Source organism: Lithobates pipiens, unplaced genomic scaffold (genome assembly GCF_037356315.1).
Source record: "Lithobates pipiens isolate NorthernLeopardFrog02 unplaced genomic scaffold, aLitPip1_a1.2 Scaffold_27, whole genome shotgun sequence".
In the NCBI taxonomy this organism is placed as follows: domain Eukaryota; kingdom Metazoa; phylum Chordata; class Amphibia; order Anura; family Ranidae; genus Lithobates; species Lithobates pipiens.
The window spans coordinates 208,342,682-208,361,244 of NW_027507788.1; the positions used below are offsets into that span (position 1 = coordinate 208,342,682).

The 18,563-nt window shown below is 44.9% G+C and overlaps 1 protein-coding gene and 1 long non-coding RNA gene across 3 annotated transcripts in view; one reads left to right on the forward strand and one right to left on the reverse strand.

Annotated features, from left to right (window-relative positions):
* Positions 1-18,563, forward strand: part of LOC143934497 (nicotinamide/nicotinic acid mononucleotide adenylyltransferase 1-like) — a 72,006-nt gene that overhangs the window by 13,814 nt on the left and 39,629 nt on the right. The gene's annotated exons all lie outside the window — the stretch shown is intronic.
* LOC143934500 (uncharacterized) overlaps positions 63-18,563 on the reverse strand; it is a 95,451-nt gene continuing 76,950 nt past the window's right edge. Inside the window, exons 3-4 of the long non-coding RNA XR_013263280.1 lie at positions 9,585-9,647; positions 63-583 (exon numbers count right to left, since the gene is read on the reverse strand). This is a non-coding gene — a long non-coding RNA (uncharacterized LOC143934500). The remainder of the gene's footprint in view (positions 584-9,584; positions 9,648-18,563) is intronic.

The following is an 18,563-nucleotide window of genomic DNA, read 5'->3' on the forward strand; positions in this document are numbered from 1 at the left end:
TTTTTATTTATTTTTGTTTTTAAGTTATTAACAATACAGATTGTCATTTACTTTTTGGATACATATGACTAAGGTTTATTTTTTTTAAACTACACTAAGCACAAAATAGGAGTATGGAGATAAAAGAGATATCAAAAAGCACTTTGTGGCCGAATAGTGGATATCTCAAATATATCATTGTAAGGAGATGCCATCATCCTTAATGAATATAATTTAAAACAAGGATAAGTAGGGACTTTGGGATTTTAAAGGCACCAGATAAATTCAAAAAATGTAAGAAGTAATAGTTTAATATTTTTTGTATAAATGTATTCAAGTTTAGAAAAGACATACATAATAGAATAGTTAAAAGATTTTTTGACACAGGAAATGTATCCACGCATATAGGGATCTACCTCAGCATTCACATCACAAATCAAATAGTATAATTCAAAATCTATACAGGAGATCTTATCACCCAAGAACATATAGATTAGTGTATATAAATGCTATGGTGATGAGCTGATGTAGCGTCCACAAAACTTGTCCGACATGTTTCGCGTTATTGGGAGAACGCTTCTTCAGGGCGCGAATAAAAAACACTCTTAAAGATTAAAAAAGAAGAACAGAATACATAAATGCATAATGAAAATAAATTTCAAAACTTTTACAAAAATATAAAATTGCTATATACATATTAATCAGACATATATATACCGGGATAATATGCAAGAAAATAAAAAACAAAAAATATACTTGTCAGAGAAGGACCATGCGGGACATAGGGGCCATATGTGCCGGTCATTTATATTTTTGTAAAAGTTTTGAAGTTTATTTTCATTATGCATTTATGTATTCTGTTCTTCTTTTTTAATCTTTAAGAGTGTTTTTTTATTCACGCCCCAGAAGAAGCGTTCTCCCAATAACGCGAAACATGTCGGGCAAGTTTTGTGGACGCTACATCAGCTCATCACCATAGCATTTATATACACTAATCTATATGTTCTTGGGTGATAAGATCTCCTGTATAGATTTTGAATTATACTATTTGATTTGTGATGTGAATGCTGAGGTAGATCCCTATATGCGTGGATACATTTCCTGTGTCAAAAAATCTTTTAACTATTCTATTATGTATGTCTCTTCTAAACTTGAATAAATTTATACAAAAAATATTAAACTATTACTTCCTAAATTTTTTGAATTTATCTGGTGCCTTTAAAATCCCAAAGTCCCTACTTATCCTTGTTTTTAAAAGTGCTGTTTTGTAACGTCCAGTCTGCATGAGGCCTAATAGAGTAGTATGCATTGTGTGATTTGTTGTGTAAAGTAAGTAAAACGCATAAGAATGTGACCTGTGTCAGCCGGGATTTGATTGGCTGCTGTGAGCAGCGTGCTTCCCCTGACACCTTCCCTTGGACTGTGAACACGCGATGGTGCGCTCCCCAGTCCCCCTTCTCCACGCTTTTTTTTTTTTTCCTGAATTTTTTAGAAGCATATTTTAATGGAATTAGTGAAGTGCATTGGGGTTGATGAATATTTTATACCTGTAGTATTTAGTGTTCAGGTAATCATGGCGGACGTATTCTGGAGGAGATAGAGAATATGGGACAAGCTGGAGGTTCATTGTTCAGAATAAGTAGAAAGAGAACCGGTCATGTCAGTGGGGCAGGTAAGCCTCTCCTCTCTCCTCTAGTATGACGCCACTTCACAAAATAGTAACGCGCGCCATCACCCGCCTGCTGCGTGCCATCACCCGCCTGCCGCGCGCCATCACGTGCTAACTGAACCTTTTTACATCAAAAACTAGATCTTCACTTGTTTTATCTCACAGGTCTCGTTTGTTTGCCGCCTTCTTTGTCATTCTATTACACGCTTATCTGGTGTATGTATGATCGTTTGCAATAACAATCACATGGGTATTCACACCTTTACACATCGCTGGTAGCTTAGTAATTGCGTTCTTTCTCTGGTGTGATTTATGGGAAGAGCAGCAAATCGAGGCCTTTCTGAACAGAAAAAGGATCATTGAAGGGTTAGCCCCTGTACACACGGTCGGAGATTTTGGCAACCAAATCCGTCGGGTTTTGCCCGTCGGATTTAGTCCGACGGATTGTGTCCGAAACTGTTGCATACACACGGTCGGGCCAAGTTGGCGAAAAATCCGATCTTTCAGAACGTGATGATGTAATTTCGTTACGATGGGACTACATTCAGGCTAGTAGCCAATAGCTTTGATGTAGGAATTTGATCTGAGCATGCGTGGCACTTGGTCCGATCAAAATGCTCTACACATGATCGGATTAGGTCCGTCCGGCCCAGTTGGTCGGGAAATATTTCCAACATGTTGGAAAATTGGGTCGGACGGAGATTCGGACGGAATCAGTCCGATGCATACCACACAGTCGGATTATCTGACGACACGGTCCGATAGGACACATTCCGACAGATTCTCCGACCGTGTGTACAAGGCTTTACAGGTGCGCCAAAAAGAAATTTTGGTACTGAAAATGACAGTTTAAAAAAAAAAAAAAAAAAAAACTTTTTTTTTATATGTTATTCTATTCGACTTTTAAATAATATTGTGAATGTAACATGAATATGTATTTATTGTCGGCCATTATCGGCACCTTTTTATCACAAGAAAAAATGCATCCCTTTAAATTCTATGGATGTCTTCACACCGGTCCGTTGTGCTTCCATTGTGGTGTTAAAAATCCTGCTTGCTGCATTTTTGGTCAGTTAAAAAAAAAAAAAAAAAAACACAAGACAAGATGATGTTACGCCGAGTAAATAGATGCCCAACATGTCACGCTTTAAATTTACATCATGGAATGTACTTAAAAAATCTCCATAGGCGACGATTTACATTTTTTAAATTTATTTTTATAGGTTACATGTTTAGAGCTACAGAGGAGGTCTAGTGCTAGAATTGTTTCTGACTCTCTAATGCACGCGGGGATACCTCACACGTGTAGTTTGAACGGCGTTTACATATGTGGGCAGAACTAATGCGTGCGTTCGCTTCTGGGTGCGAGCTTCCAGGGACAGGGGCGTTTTTAAATAATATTTTTTTTTTTAATTTTACTTTTATTTTTACTTTGACATTATTATTATTATTATTATTTTTATTATTATTATTTTTTGATCACTTAAATATATTTAAGTGATTAAACATCCCTTGTAATAGGAATCGACGGGTCCTCTTCATGGAGGGATGCGAGGTCAATAAGACCCCCACATCTCTCCTCCAGGCTGGAAAGCATGAGATCGGGGGAAAAAAATAATTCCAAGATCTCATGCTTACCAGCCGCGATCGCGGCTTTGTTTACTATCGCGGGCCCGGATGTGATGTCATAATGCCGCACCGGGGCCTCCGACGGTCATAGAGATGACTGTGTAAAGAGTAAACTAGTGCGCTCCACCTAATATGTCATAAAAAATTTTTTTAAAAATTTTTTAAAATATTTAAATAAATACAAAATTGATGCGCATAGGAAGCAGCCAGCATAAAAACAGTGATCTCTGCACTAAAAAATAGGTATATAAATTAATAAGAATGCGGCGCTACCTAAAAGTACTAAAACTTATAAATGAATAATAATCCCAAAATCAATATAAATCAAATAATATCGACTAAATGAAACATGGATATAATAAGAAATGAATCCATATAGATAATCCAAATAAAGATACGTGTGCACGCAATAAATGTGCAACAATTAGTGAATAAAAGTCTGTGAAAAATTATCAATCCAGTGATTAAATAGAAATAATTTGCATAAGTAATCCAAATATAAACAAGCGTATAAAAAATATATATATATATATATAAAAATGTATAAAAATATATAAAGTGAAAAATCCGTGAAAAAACAAATGTAGTGACTATTTAGATAATCAATATACACACGTGATTGTCCATAAATAAAGTGCACTGATGACTGATGAATTGCAAAAAATATACAAATAAAGTTCATGCAAAAAAGTGTGAAGAATCAATTCCCAAGAGTGGCAAATCACTGCAAACTTCAGTGCTTAATGGGTGCACCAACTATTTTCCCCAGCCTCTCACCTCCAATAGCTGGTAAACAGGCACTGTGTAAAAGGATAACTGCTGGCTTCTTAATCTTTCAGTCACACTGCTCCACCGCTGTTTGTATTTCACTGTAAGGTTATATATTATATGCCCTCCTAATAGCTCCAGGAAATCCAAGCCATATAAAGTGGAAAAACACAGAGGGCTTTCATGTGTAGTATCTTCGCTTTTTTATTGAAATAAACAGGTAAAATCCACACTTACATTCACAAATACAGCAGAGTGTGCAGCAATCGCGGACTTCCGGTTTCGGCCGTAAACCGGAAGTGATAGGTCCGACACCTGTTACCAGCTATTGGAGGTGAGAGGCTGGGGAAAATAGTTGGTGCACCCATTAAGCACTGAAGTTTGCAGTGATTTGCCACTCTTGGGAATTGATTCTTCACACTTTTTTGCATGAACTTTATTTGTATATTTTTTGCAATTCATCAGTCATCAGTGCACTTTATTTATGGACAATCACGTGTGTATATTGATTATCTAAATAGTCACTACATTTGTTTTTTCACGGATTTTTCACTTTATATATTTTTATACATTTTTATATATATATATATATATTTTTTATACGCTTGTTTATATTTGGATTACTTATGCAAATTATTTCTATTTAATCACTGGATTGATAATTTTTCACAGACTTTTATTCACTAATTGTTGCACATTTATTGCGTGCACACGTATCTTTATTTGGATTATCTATATGGATTCATTTCTTATTATATCCATGTTTCATTTAGTCGATATTATTTGATTTATATTGATTTTGGGATTATTATTCATTTATAAGTTTTAGTACTTTTAGGTAGCGCCGCATTCTTATTAATTTATATACCCATAGAGATGACTGGTGACCATCTGGTCATGGAAAGCTCTATGGTCGTCATCAGGCGGCGGGCTATTCGTTCTCCGGAGAAGCACCGGTGGGGGGGGGGGATGGTTCCCTCCCGTCGCCTGTAAGAACGATCAAGCGGCGGAACTTCCGCTATGATCATTCTAAAGGTGCACAGAGTCGCCGGCTGAAAGCAAGGATATCTGGATAATGCCAGTAGCTGCACCCATCATTTAGATATTCCCACTGAAAGTCAAGGACATCATATGACGTCTTTGGCGGGACGTGGTTAAAGAAGATTTCCTGATATTGGGATTTTATACATAGTTGCATAGTTCCAGCTTGGTCCAATATAACAATGTATATACCATACCTGGCCGATGTCCCTGGAAGATGGAGATCAGTGAAGTAGACACAGCTACTACACCGCTACTACACCAATCACACGTTTAACCCTTTGATAGCCCCTTCCTGGTCAATGTCATTAGTACAGTGACAGTGCATATTTTTACCACTGATCGCTGTATTGGTGTCACTGGTCCTCAGAAAAAGTGTCAGTGTCCAACTATCCGCTGCAATATCGCAGTCCCGCTAAAGGTTGCTGATCGCCGCCATTACTATATATACTAAATAAATATCCCATAGTTTGTAGACGCTATATCTTTAGCGCAAAAGCAATCTATATACGCTTATTGGGATTTTGTTTGCCAAAAACATGTAGCAGAAATTAGATTATTTTTGAGTTTTTTTTTTCTTTATTGGATATGTTTTATAGCAGAAAGCAAAAAATATTGTGTTTTTTTTTTTTTTTTTTTTTCAAAATTGTCTTTTTTTTTTTTTTTTTTCTTTATTTATAATGCAAAAAATAAAAACCGAGGTGATCAAATGCCACCAAAAGAGAATTCTATTTGTGGGGGGGGGGGGGGGGGGAAGACATAAATTGTATTTGGTTATAGCATTGCATGATGGCGCGATTGTCAGTTAAAGTATTGCAGCGCCGTATCGCAAAAAAATGGCCTGGTCATGAATGGGGCATGAAATATGAACAAAGCATATCCTTCTGTAGTGTGTCTCAATCCAGAGCACAGAGGCTGATTTACTAAAGACAATATAATGTGCAGTTGCTCCAGATCTGTGGGGAAGCTCTGCTGATGTGTAAAATGGAGCTTACTTACTAAACTGCTCTCAGGTATTTTCCTGACACCAAGAGAAAAAAGGTGACAGGGGAGGAACCTCCAGCTGATTGACAGCCTCAGCTCTGTTTCTGTGTGAAGGAAGAGGGGGTTTGTCAGCTCCCCCTCCATTCCTCTCCCCACCGTTCCACTCCCTTCCCTTCCCCTCCGTTCCCCTCAGTTCCACTCCTCTCCACTCCCTTCCCCTCCGTTCCACTCCTCTCCACTCCCTTCCCCTCCGTTCCACTCCTCTCCACTCCCTTCCCCTCTGTTCCACTCCTCTCCACTCCCTTCCCCTTTGTTCCACTCCTCTCCACTCCCTTCCCCTTTGTTCCACTCCTCTCCACTCCCTTCCCCTCCGTTCCACTCCCTTCCCCTCCGTTCCACTCCTCTCCAATCCCTTCCCCTCCGTTCCACTCCTCTCCAATCCCTTCCCCTCCGTTCCACTCCTCTCCAATCCCTTCCCCTCCGTTCCACTCCTCTCCAATCCCTTCCCCTCCGTTCCACTCCTCTCCACTCCCTTCCCCTCCGTTCCACTCCTCTCCACTCCCTTCCCCTCCGTTCCACTCCTCTCCACTCCCTTCCCCTCCGTTCCACTCCTCTCCACTCCCTTCCCCTCCGTTCCACTCCTCTCCACTCCCTTCCCCTCCGTTCCACTCCTCTCCACTCCTCTCCACTCCCTTCCCCTCCGTTCCACTCCTCTCCACTCCCTTCCCCTCCGTTCCACTCCTCTCCACTCCCTTCCCCTCCGTTCCACTCCTCTCCACTCCCTTCCCCTCCGTTCCACTCCTCTCCACTCCCTTCCCCTCCATTCCACTCCTCTCCACTCCCTTCCCCTCCGTTCCACTCCCTTCCCCTCCTCTCCATTCCCTTCCCCTCCTCTCCACTCCCTTCCCCTCCTCTCCACTCCCTTCCCCTCCTCTCCACTCCTCTCAACTCCCTTCCCCTCCGTTCCACTCCTCTCCAATCCCTTCCCCTCAGTTCCACTTCTCTCCAATCCCTTCCCCTCCGTTCCACTCCTCTCCAATCCCTTCCCCTCCGTTCCACTCCTCTCCAATCCCTTCCCCTCCGTTCCACTCCTCTCCAATCCCTTCCCCTCCGTTCCACTCCTCTCCAATCCCTTCCCCTCCGTTCCACTCCTCTCCAATCCCTTCCCCTCCGTTCCACTCCTCTCCACTCCCTTCCCCTCCGTTCCACTCCTCTCCACTCCCTTCCACTCCTCTCCACTCCCTTCCCCTCCGTTCCACTCCTCTCCACTCCCTTCCACTCCTCTCCACTCCCTTCCCCTCCGTTCCACTCCTCTCCACTCCCTTCCCCTCCGTTCCACTCCTCTCCACTCCCTTCCCCCTCCGTTCCACTCCTCTCCACTCCCTTCCCCCTCCGTTCCACTCCTCTCCACTCCCTTCCCCTCCGTTCCACTCCTCTCCACTCCCTTCCCCTCCGTTCCACTCCCTTCCCCTCCGTTCCACTCCCTTCCCCTCCGTTCCACTCCCTTCCCCTCCGTTCCACTCCCTTCCCCTCCTCTCCACTCCCTTCCCCTCCTCTCCACTCCCTTCCCCTCCTCTCCACTCCTCTCAACTCCCTTCCCCTCCGTTCCACTCCTCTCAACTCCCTTCCCCTCCGTGCCACTCCTCTCCCCTCTGTTCCACTCCTCTCCCCTCCGTTCAACTCCTCCCCACTCCTCTCCACTCCCTTCCCCTCCCTTCCCCTCCTCTCCACTCCCTTCCCCTCCGTTCCACTCCTCTCCCCTCCGTTCCACTCCTCTCCCCTCCGTTCCACTCCTCTCCACTCCCTTCCCCTCCCCTCCGTTCCACTCCTCTCCTCTCCTCTCCCCTCCGTTCCACTCCTCTCCTCTCCCCTCCGTTCCTCTCCCCTCCGTTCCACTCCTCTCCCCTCCGTTCCACTCCTCTCCTCTCCCCTCCATTCCACTCCTCTCCTCTCCTCTCCGTTCCACTCCCTTCCCCTCCGTTCCTCTCCCCTCCATTCCACTCCTCTCCCCTCCGTTCCACTCCTCTCCACTCCCTTCCCCTCCCCTCCGTTCCTCTCCTCTCCACTCCTCTCCCCTCCGTTCCACTCCTCTCCACTCCTCTCCCCTCCGTTCCACTCCTCTCCTCTCCTCTCCGTTCCACTCCCTTCCCCTCCGTTCCACTCCCTTCCCCTCCGTTCCACTCCTCCCCCCAGTTCCACTCCTCTCCCCTCCGTTCCACTCCTCTCCCCTCCGCTCCACTCCTCTCCCCTCCGCTCCGCTCCACTCCTCTCCCCTCCGCTCCACTCCTCTCCCCTCCGCTCCACTCCTCTCCACTCCTCTCCCCTCCGCTCCACTCCCCTCCGCTCTCAGAGCTCTCCTCACTGAGCTCTGCGTAGTGTAACCAGCTCTCCCCCTTTTTTCTGACCGCTCAGACAAGCTTTATAACTCAGCACTTTAAACAGATGTAGAGAACAGAATATTTGCAGATAAACAGGTACAAATTCTATAGGAGGATTTGTTTCATCTCTGTGTATCACCCGAGGCCAGTCACTTCACTGGGTATATGTGAGGGTTTAAAACTACTTTAACTTCTTTGCATACACAAATATGCGGGCAGGCCTTGGCGTCGAGTGGCAGCATATTTGCGTGCAATAGCGCCAAAAGGGCTGTGCAGAGAGCGTGCACCCTGCCTGCTCCCGGCACAGTTACCGGCGGCTAACTGAAAGCTGCCATTCGTTGCTTGCGATCAGGAGCTTTCTGATCATGTGACAGACAATCACGGCAGTCACATGACCATAAGCCCCGTCCCACCTCCCGGGAGTCTAAAGCCCTTAAAGGGTCCGCATGCGCCGGCTCCAAGGGGTTAAGGAACAATAATATATTTATGTGCATTATGGACTGGGCATGTTGATGACAAAACAGACGTGGTTAAACTCTGGGCAGCTTGGTGATAGAACATTAACATCTACAGCTCTGTTCCTCAAGCCTTCAAACTCTCCTGCCCTAATGGCTCCACAAGTGCTGGTTTCATAGTTTCATAGTTAGTAAGGTTGAATAAAGACACCAGTCCATCCAGTTCAACCTGAATGAGTGTCTACAATTGTCCCTATCCCTGTACATTGCACACTCACATCGGTCCCTACCCTCAAGGAGCTCACAATCCAAGGTCCCCATTCATATACTAGAGCCAATTTTGGACAGAAGCCAATTAACCTACCTGCATGTCTTTGGATTGTGGGAGGAAACCGGAGCACCCAGAGGAAACCCACGCAGGGAGAACATGCAAACTCCAGGCAGGAAGTGTCGTGGTTGGGATTTGAACCAGCGACCCTTCTTACTGCTAGGTGAGAGTGCTAACCACTACACCACTGTGCCACCCCTACACCACTGTGCTGCCCTGGTGTCTACTGCCCTGTCCCCTATACCCCCCCCCCCCCACGCGTCAGGGATATGTGCCACTTGAGGAACATGACTTGGCTTGTGTTCCACCTAGACATGAAAGCTTTAGAGAAATGCCGGCACGGCCATACTGACCTTAGAAGTACGTACACCTGAGGGGCTGTAAGTGCCACACTGGCCACTGCAATGGTCCCCAGCCTGGAAGACGGACAAGAGAAGGCAATCATTAGTGATGGCACATGGGCACAGGTGGGTGAGGGGTGATGGGTACATGGGGAGGGTGCTCACAGCCTGTTCCGGTGGGTACGGGGGAGCCATCGACTGAGATGATAAGATGAGTGAGCCAGAAGGTAGTGGATCATTCTCTCCGTCTACTGCAAAGAACCTTCCCGACCCGTGTCACCCAATACCTACCTATCAATAATAGATCACCGCCCGCCCTACACACTCCCCTCTGCAGGCTTTATTAAAGGGGAATCCCTACACCACTCTGTGTTCAAACCCGAGAAAAGCATCTTATTGTAATAGACTGTTAAAGGATAAGTCCACCCTAACACTGAAATCCCTACGTCTACAGACATCCACGATCTAATGCCCCGTACACACAAACTGACTTTTTCGGCAGAAAAGATCAGACGGAATCGTTCCGTCGGATATTACGATTGTGTGTGGGGCTTCATCTGACTGTTTTCTTCAAAAATTCCAATGGACCTAGAAATAGAACGTTTCAAATCTTTCCGACGGAATCAATTTCTATCGGGAAAACCGCTCGTCTGTGTGCTGGTCCGACGGACCAAATATGACGCAAGGGCAGCTATTGGCTACTGGCTATTGAACTTCCTTGTTTAGTCCCGTCGTACGTCATCGCGTTTCGAAAAACAAACGGACTTTGGTGTCATCGTGTGTGGGCAAGTCCGTGGGAAGTCCATTGGAACTCCTTCGGGAAGACTTTGGGACCTTTTCTTGCCGGAAAGTCCGGTCGTGTGTACGCGGCATAACACTACCCTGTAAAGAAGAAGTCGCTATACAAAACTTTTATGAAGCAGCTGTGGTCCGGTCTCCAGCGGCGGAAGCTCTGCAGAGGACACAACCGACAACGGTTGTGAAATGAATGGGAAGTGACATTGCCCATAGAGTTACTATGGGGCTTCCGTTGTCAGCTGTGTCCTCTGAACCCGCCTCCACAGCGAAGCCGTGTGGGATTGGGACGGATCGGCTTCAAAAAAGTTATGTATAGGGCGGACTTTTAAAGGATAAGTCCACCTTAAAGCGGAGTTCCACCAAAAAGTGGAACTTCTGCTCATTTGATCCCCCCCCCCCCTCCTGGTGCCACAATTGGCACCTTTCGGGGGGAGGGGGGTGCAGATACCTGTATAATACAGGTATCTGAACCCACTTCCGGGAATAGTCTCCCGCGGGAGTCACGCTCCTTCACGCAGCCCCCCGCTGTCTACTGGGAAACACACGGGTCCCAGGAGATAGCGGGGACCACTTGCTATGCAATTGAGCTCCTGCCATGTGATTGGCTGATTGTGTTACCAAGCAATTGAACTGGTGTACCTACCTAATTAAGTGGCGATGTAATTGTTTTCTCTTTTTGCCAAATCCAGTCCCTTCATCCTAGTGTGCTTAATCTATTAGCTGATGGTTTTTACCCCAATGCTTGCAGTTTGCAACTTTCAATGCTGCTGGCTCCTGTTCTCTCAGCGCTGCTTCCCTAAACTTCTGGTCCACACAGGAAAGAGTTAAAGGGGTTGTAAACCCTCAAGGTTTTCACCTTCATATATTCTATGCATTAAAGGGGTTGTAAAGGTTTGTGTTTTTTCACCTTAATGCACCTTAAAGCAGAAGATCTAATTTATTTTATTTTCGATCTTCTGCTTTCATAGGTAGAGGAGAGATTATAGGACCTGTCATCCTTTATTTCTATTTACATTCCATTTATATTTACATTTATTCTATTTATATTTATGTTTACATTCCCATAGCTCCCAACTGTCCCTGATTTGGAGGGACTGTCCTTTATTTGGAGCAATGTCCCTCTATCCCTCTTTCCCCCTCATTTGTCCCTCATTTTGGTCCTCATAGTTGTATATAAAATGCACTTTTTATCTTTCAAAAAGTGTTTCCCAGCGCTAATATACAGGAATAGTAATGGTAAAATAAAGCTCTTGTGGATTTAATTAACTTTCTTTAATTTTTTATTCTCCTTTAAGGGGGTGTGGCAGGGGGCGTGTCCTATGCCTACATAAGTTTGCTAGTAGGCGTCCCTCATTTCCATTTCAAAATGTTGGGAGGTGTGCATTCCTTGTAATAGGAATAAAAGTTATTTAAAAAAAAATGTAAAAGGGACAGTGTAAAAATAAAATTTAAATAAGAAAAATTGAAAGCGCCCCCCATCCCTCCCTCCATGCTTGTGTGCAGAAGTGAACGATGTTCGCACCACACATGTGAGGTATCGTTGCGAATGTTAGAGCAAGAGCATTCTAGTATTAGACCTCCTCTGTAAACAGGTAACCTGATATTGAAAGTCTTGTGTTTTTTTTTTTTTTTGGTAAAAATAACAAACCTATTTGTACTTACCTGCTCTGTGTAATGGTTTTGCACAGAGCAGCCCGGTTCCTCCTTTTCTCTGGTCCCTCTTTGGCACTCCTGGCCCCTCCCTCCTTTCGAATGCCCCCCACAGCCAGCGCCTTACTATTGGGGGGCTCCTGAGCCGCAGCTCTGTGTGTCCATTCAGACACGGAGTCGTGGCCCCGCCCCCGCCTCCATCTCTCCTCATTGGCTCACTGACTTTGGCAGCAGTGGGAACCAATGGCACAGCACTGCCCCCTCAGCCAGTGAGGAGGGAGAGTCCCCGGGCATACGAGTCTCTCCTGCAACATCGTTGGATTGAGAAAGGGGCTCAGGTAAGTATTGGGGGGGTGGGTTGCTACACAGAGAAGGCTTTTTATCAGAATGCATTCAGATAAAGTGATCGTAAAGTAAGAAGGTATTGTAGTTTCTCCCCATTCCACGAGCGTGCGCAGTTTGTGACAAGTTACTTTTCTACTGGCTTGGCGTAACAACATCATTTATATTTTATTAAAAAATGTGGGTTATATATTGTGTTATTTGTTTCAAGATTCATTAAAGTGTATTTTATTAAAAAAAAAATTTTCTGCACAAATACCATTTGACATACATTTCAATGATCAACATTTTATTCTCTAGGGTCTCTGCTAAAAATATAAATAAAAAAAAAAAAAAAAAAAAAAAAAAAATATATATATATATATATATATATATATATATATATATATATATATATATATATATATTGTGTATAATGTATGGGGGGGGTTCTAAGTATTATTTTTTTTTCTAGCAGAAAATGCTGATTTTTTTTATTTGTGAACAAAAAGTGCCAGGAAAGGCTTATGCCGCATACACACGATCGGAATTCCGGCTAGAAGAAGACCATTGAGAGCGCTTCATCGGAAAATGCGACCACGTGTATGCTCCATCAGAATTTAGCTGTCCGAATTCCCACCAGCAAAAAAATTGATAGAATGTTCTCAATTTTCCAGACGGGAAATTCCGATCGCGCGTATGCAATTCCGACATGCCAAAAATAGCGCATTCTCAGATTCAACTACGAGACGGAAGCTATTGGCTACTGGCTATTGAACTTCCTTTTTCTAGTCCCGTGTTGTACGTCACTGTGTTCTTGGCAGTCGGAATTTGGTGTGACCGTGTGTAGGCAAGACAGTTTGAGCGGAATTCCGTCGGGAAAACCATCAGAGCTTTTTCCGACGAGAATTCCGATCGTGTGTACGCGGCATTAGAGCTGACGTGGATATAGAGTTGTACTTACCTGAAGTCAGTCAAATGTCCTAGAAGGGGAATTTAGCAGACTGTGGTGTTGCTGAGATTTTTGGTTGTTCCTTGGGCTCTTCATCGACAATCGGTTTTGTTTTTTGGTCCCCCCCCCCCCCCCCTCCAGAACTTTTCAAAATCAAACTTTTTTTTATATAGGCCTAGGTGTAAAACAAGGTCCTTGTCTCATAAAAGAAACCGATATTCCAAGGTTTTGGCTTTAAGCGTCACTTTTCATATCTGACAAATAACTTTCAAAAAGTGTTGCGTGAAGAGGACAATCAATGGCTTTGGTTGTTTTTTATCTTCCAGCACGCTGGCAATTTTTCTGTTCAATCCGACTGTAAAAGTAGTACTCCAATGAGAAAAGTAGCACTCTAAGACTTGAGTTGGAAACCTAATGTTTGGCCTCAGCTGCTGTTATTAAAAAAGGAACAACCTGCGATCTTTGTGTCCTGCGATCTCTATATCCTGCAATCTCTATATCCTGCGATCTCTTGCTACGATAGACAGAAGATCCTATGTGATTGGCTGGAGAGATGGGGCTTCGTAAGCAGGTGGTCGTCATGGCTGTGAAGTTCGTATTAGCGATAGATTTTACGGATGAGCCCCTGGACCAGCTCTGTGCTTTTGACCACTAACCAGTTGGTAACTATCACACACACCATGAGGGTGAGGGCGAGGGACTGAAGCAGCAAGAGCAGCATGGTGACCGTAGACGGTGGCTGGCAGCACCGAGCGAGGGACTTGGTCCTCCCAGGGCGGACCACCTCTAGACTTCACACAGTTGACCGGACACACACAAAAAGTATTGAAGTGAGCTATGCGATGAGTGGGAACAATAGTGCTGTTCTGCAAGCCGCACATGCTTGGTGGAGGGCGCCCCCTGATGTCTATTGTGTGCCTTTTATAGCATTGCTGTAAGAGATTGAATGGCCGAGAGCAAATCATCCCTCTACTTCAGATTACTCTGGTCATGGATTGGAGCTCTTTTTCTTCATTCTGGGAATTCCTTCTTTCTTCTGTGCTCCCCTAGTCTCTCTTTTCTCTGGACTCCTCTTTTTCCACAGTGGGGAAAATAATGATTTGATCCATTGCAGATTTTGTAAGTATTTGCCCACTTACAAAGAAATGAAGGGTCTATAATTGTTATCATAAGTGTATTTTAAATGATCGAGAGAGAATATCAACCAAAAATCCCCCAAAAAACACAAATGTTATAAATGGAGTTGCAGTTCAGTGAGTAAAATAAGTATTTGATCCCCTACCTACCTACCTACAATAATTCTGGCTCCCACAGACTAACTAGAGTAGGTGCTCATGTGCTCCTAACGACAACTCGTTATGTGTATAAGACACCTGTCCGCAGAACTTCTTTGTTCCATTCAAACCTCACCATCGTGGGCAAGCTGTCAAAGAATGTCCGGAGCCATCTATGCTCCCTGGACCGTTCAAATCGGTCAAAAAAGATGTTCTGCGTCACTTTCTGGCAGCAATTAGAACAGTTCTGCCCAGACACTGGAAGTCGTCTAACATGCCTTCCCTGGGGAATTGGGCAATTGAAGTGTACCGAATCAATAGCTTGGAATGAATGTTGTCACAGGAAACGGGCAAAGAGGAGCAATTCTCCAAGACCTGGACCTTGTGGTCTATGTTTCGATATTCCTCTGAATTTATTCCTTGGGCTGCAGAGGACTCCACCAACGCAACTGTCTAACCTAAGTGGAATGTCTCCTCCTTACGATCTACCTACCATACTGCCTTGACCCCTCTATCCTTATCTTTATTCCCCCTCTTCACTCTCTATGTTACAGTGCTAACAGACCACAGACCACCAAACCATATTCTCTAGTCTCATCAGATGGAAATTGTGACACACAGAGTTTCACCCCAATGCCCTGTACACACGATAGAATTTTCTGACCACAAATGTTCGATGTGAGTTTCTTGTCAGAAATTCCGACCGTGTGTAGGCTCCATCTGACATTTTCCGTCGGAATTTCCAACAAACAAAATTTGAGATCTGGATCTCGAATCTTCCGACAATAAAATCCGTTATTGGAAAATCTGATCGTGTGTACTAGAGCTGCCACGACGAGTCAACGTAATTGATTACGTAGACTACAAAAATACGTTGATGTGCGTGCAGGGCGTCGATGCGTCACAGTGCTTAGAAATCTACCGCTGTCCTCCGTGCCGCCGTCCCCCTCTCTTCTCCCTCTCCGTGCCGCCGTCCCCCTCTCTTCTCCCTCTCTGTGCCGCCGTCCCCCTCTCTTCTCCCCCTCCGTGCCGCCGTCCCTAGGGGTGCAACGGATCGTCACAGATCCATGATCCGGACGGGTCACCCCGCTCGGATTGGCACATGCCGCGATCCACAGAGCGCTCTGCGGTCTCGGCCTTAGGAGAGTCCACAGCTTCAGCCTAGCTCCGAAGCGGTGGCCATCTTTCTACACCCAGGCGTTTATAATGTGATTGCTCCGACGGAGCGATCACTTGTAAACAAACTGGCGCCATGACATGACGCCGGTTTCTCTCTCCCCTCTCTGTACTAATCTGTGCAGTGGAGGGGAGAGGTCGGATGGAAGCAGCCCATCCCTCCATACCCAGCCAATACTCTGCCAGCCAATACTCTGCCAGCCAATACTCTGCCAGCCAATACTCTGCAATACAATACTCTGCCAGCCAATACAATACTCTGCCAGCCAATACAATACTCTGCCAGCCAATACAATACTCTGCCAGCCAATACAATACTCTGCCAGCCAATACAATACTCTGCAATACAATACTCTCAAGGTTATCCAAAGGATTAATTAGCTAATCCAAAAAAAAAACACTAGATTCATAAAAAATAAAATAATCGGATAGTCGTTGACTATTCGATAGATTAGTCGACAGACAAATTAATCGTTAGTTGCAGCTCTAGTGTGTACACAATTCCGACGCACAAAGTTCCACGCATGCTCGGAATCAAGCAGAAGAGCCACACTGGCTATTGAATGTCATTTTTCTCAGCTCGATTGTAAGTCACCGCATTCTTGGCGATCGGAATTTCCGATAAGATTTGTGTGACCGTGTGTATGCAAGACAAGTTTGAGCCAACATCCATCGGGAAAAAAAACATGGATTTTGTTCTCAGAATGTGCGATCGTGTGTATAGAGCATAAGAGAAATCACGCTTAGCACAACAAAAAAAGCCCTAGCATATTTGTTATAAGTGGGCACCACTTGTTGAGCGGATAGTGGGGATCACCGACCCTTAAGTCATGATAGACGATATAGCTACACAGGCTTGTATATCAAACTAACTTAATTGAAGCTAACAAATTCCCGATACCATGAGACATTATGGTACCTGTATTAAAATGATGTTTATCTCTTTATATGTGTTATTGCATGACATATTTGTGTACTGTACACTTTTCCTTGCTCCATAAAATAAGATTGAATTAAAGAATGTCAGGGACAAGATTGTAGACCTGCACAAGGCTGGAATGAGCTACCAGACCATCATCAAGAAGCTTGGTTAGAAGGAGACAACAGTTAGAATGTTATTTTGTATTTCTTCCATTTGCGAATATTCAATCGCCCTCGGTCTGGAGCTCCATGCAAGATTTCAACTCATGGGGTATGGATGATAAAAGTGAGGAATCAGCCCAGAACTACACGGGAGGAGCTTGTGAAGGATCTCATGGGAGTTGGGACCACAGTCACCAAACAAACCATTGGCAACACAATACGCCGCCATGGATTGAAATCCTGCAGCACACGCAAGGTCCCCCTCCTCCAGAAGGCACATGTACAAGCTTGCCTGAAGTTTGCCAATAAACATTTGGTCAGATGAAACCAAAATTGAGCTCTTTGCATTAAGCATTAACTCCACTCACCATGTTTGGAGGAAAAAAAATGCTGACTATGACCCGAAGAACGCCATCCATACAGTTAAGCACAGAGGTGGAAACATAATGCTTTTGGGGCTGTTTCTCTGTTGAAGGTATAGACCAGTGATGGCGAACCTTGGCACTCCAGATGTTTTGGAACTACATTTCCCATGATGCTCATCTACACTGCAGAGTGCATGAGAATCATGGGAAATGTAGTTCCAAAACATCTGGGGTGCCAAGGTTCACCATCAATGGTATAGACTGACTTTGCCGCATTGAGGGGCCAATGGACGGGACCATGTATTGTAACATCCTGGGTAAGAAGTTTCTTCCCTCAGCCAGAACACTGAAGATGGGTGGTGGATGGGTCTTCCAGCATGCCAATGGCCCAAAACATACGGCCAAGCAATAAAGGAGTGGCTCAAGAAGAAGCACGTTAAGATCATGGAGTGGCCTAGCCCAGTGTTTCTCAACTCCAGTCCTCAAGGCGCTCCAACAGGTCATGTTTTCAGGATTCCCCTCAGATGAAACAGCTGTGGTAATTACGAAGGCAGTGAAACTGATCAAATCACCTGTGCAAAATAATGGAGGGCCTGAAAACATGGCCTGTTGGGTCGCCTTGAGGACAGGAGTTGAGAAACACTGGCCTAGCCAGTCCCCAGACCTTATGCCTATAGAAAATTTATGGAGGAAGCTGACACTTCAAGTTGCTAAGAAACCTTAAAGCGGAGTTCCACCTGTTTTTTTTTTTTTAGTTTATTAAAAGCATAGCTGCTGACTTTTGATAAACAGACACTCACCTGTCCCATGATCCTCGCTCCTCTCCCCCACCTCTCCTGTGCACCAGCGACATCATAGCAACTGTGGACACCTGGCCGTGACAGCTTATGGCTTCACGGCCAGGCGCGCTTGCGCGAATCGCACTGCTCTCTGCTATTGGTCAGCCACTTCTTCAGCGGGCGGTCCGCTTCAAGATAAAAGTGGCCCCTGTGGTGGATTCGCCGTGAGATCACCTTTTTCCAGCTGCGGGAGAGGGACCCACCTCCCGCCACGCTACGGTACCCTCCGCCGCTTACCGGAGCCATTGGCAGTGGCGGAGGCGATCAGATCCTTTTCCTAGCCTGACATGGAGACGAGTGAGGGGGAAGATGGCCCCCATCCGTCTCCATATCATTGCAGGGCGGAAACAATGTCAAAACGTCACTTCCGCCAATAGCTCTTAAAGGGGTTGTAAACCCTTACAAACCACTTTGACCTACAGGTAAGCCTAGATTAAGGCTTACCTGTAGGTCCAAGAAATATCTCCTAAACCTATACGGTTTAGGAGATATTTACCTGAAGACAGCCACTGCTGTCTTCGGCGCATGCACCG